Source organism: Triticum dicoccoides, chromosome 6B, assembly GCF_002162155.2.
Source record: "Triticum dicoccoides isolate Atlit2015 ecotype Zavitan chromosome 6B, WEW_v2.0, whole genome shotgun sequence".
Taxonomy (NCBI): Eukaryota; Viridiplantae; Streptophyta; class Magnoliopsida; order Poales; family Poaceae; genus Triticum; species Triticum dicoccoides.
The window spans coordinates 527,242,148-527,244,093 of NC_041391.1; positions in this window are offsets into that span (position 1 = coordinate 527,242,148).

Here is a 1,946-nt window from a genome sequence, read left to right on the forward strand (position 1 = left end):
ACAAATCATGCAGTGCACTTGTCGGTCTGATGAAGTGCGGTTTCTGGTCTGAAAGGAGTGCGGTTTTCTGTCAGATGCAGTACATACGACGATTTTGGGTCGTGGAAAAACAGTGTCCGCATTTTGTTAAAATCAAAATTGCTCTTAAACCGAAAGGAATCGAGAGAGTGTTCTACATGAAAAAATTGTGCCTCGACGATATCTTTCTAACGGTATCATTTGGATCATTCCTACAAGCGGTTTTAAAAAAATTACAAAAAAACGGCCGCAGCCACTCGTCGTCCGCCGCATGATTTTCAAAATTAACTTAAAACCGTAAGGAATCTCAAAAATATTTGAACATATGAAAGTTGTGCCTCATCCATAGCTGTTCAACACTATATTACACACCTCGTTTCGACAAACGGTTAGAAAACTGGAGCGAAAACAGTACCAAAAATTTGAAAAAAAATGAAAAACAGAATCCGCGATTTAGTAAATTTGAAACTGCTCTTAAACCATAACGAATTAGAGAAAACAATAGATATGAAAAAGATGTGCCTCGATGATATATTTTCAACGACATATTATTTGCTTCATTCGGATAAGTGGTTTGCGAAAATACGCTCGCTCCCACTTGTTGGGCGCCCACCATTTTTGAAACTGCTCTTAAACCGCGAGGAATCTCGAAAAGCGTTCAACATGGCGAAGTTGCGCCTAATCTGTAGCTTTTCAACAATATATTACACGCCTCGTTCTGCTAAACGGTTGAAAAACTAGAGCGAAAACAGTACCAAAAAAACACCGTATGCAGTTTTTTCTGACACGAAGTTCACTCGCCTGACTACTGCAGCACATTTGGGTCAAACAATGACGCGCACTTGCGTTGAGCGTGCAGTGTGGAAGTGTTATCAGAATAGTTATTCTGCTAATATTAGCAGAATAGACCGGCTATATATATATATATATATATATATATATATATATATTACGCGTTGAAGCGGGGAGGGGGGAACATATATATACTACGTGTCATGAACCCCGGGACTTAATTACAGGTTTCCGAGAGGCACGTGCCATATCAAAGTTTTGCATGTATATTGGGTATTCAAACATCACAACCACACATCTCCATACATGTGTTTGGCGCACAAGCAAGCGATGGCGCTGTCCTCTAGCACTCACTCAACGGGTTATCGGCGAGATGCTTCGTCTATCTTTGTGTACCCACTTGGTTAATCACTTCGACCGACAACGATAGAGGTTAATTTGACTTATAATTAGGAGGGGATTAAATTTTGGTTCGTCTTATACGGTACGGTACATGAAACTATACTTTGAGCGCATGTGTACGCACGAATACCTCCCACCGGGTTGAAGTGGGGGAGGGGGGTGAGCACGCGTCGCATCATGAACCAGATATGTGTGGACTATGCGATTTTCGATGCATGCATGCGCCACATCAAAATGTTGTGCTTTGGTATTCAAACATATATGCATGCATCACGCATGTCCATACATATCTTTGGGGCACATACATATGCAGTGGTTGTCTTTGGACACTCTCCCTCGCTTGGTTATTATCATCGACGACCTATATATTCATGGGCCCGCGTGGACGTCCATCACTTCGACCAACAACGCGAGAGAGGTTACGCACGATGGTGGATTCTTCTTCTCTTGGTTCGCGTTACCGTATAGTCGTATGTCGATCATGGTGAGATTCGAGACCTAAGTTCGAGGGCTCGCGCGCGCGTGTGTGTGTGCGTGTGTGTATATATATATATATATATATATATATATATATATATATATATATATATATATATATATATATATATATATATATATATATAGTATACGCGTCATGGACCCTCGCTCCATGTGGGGACTTTCCGGTTCCAAAAGCACGCCGGCACATCAAAGTTGTGCATTGGGTATATTCAAACACCATATGATACTTCATA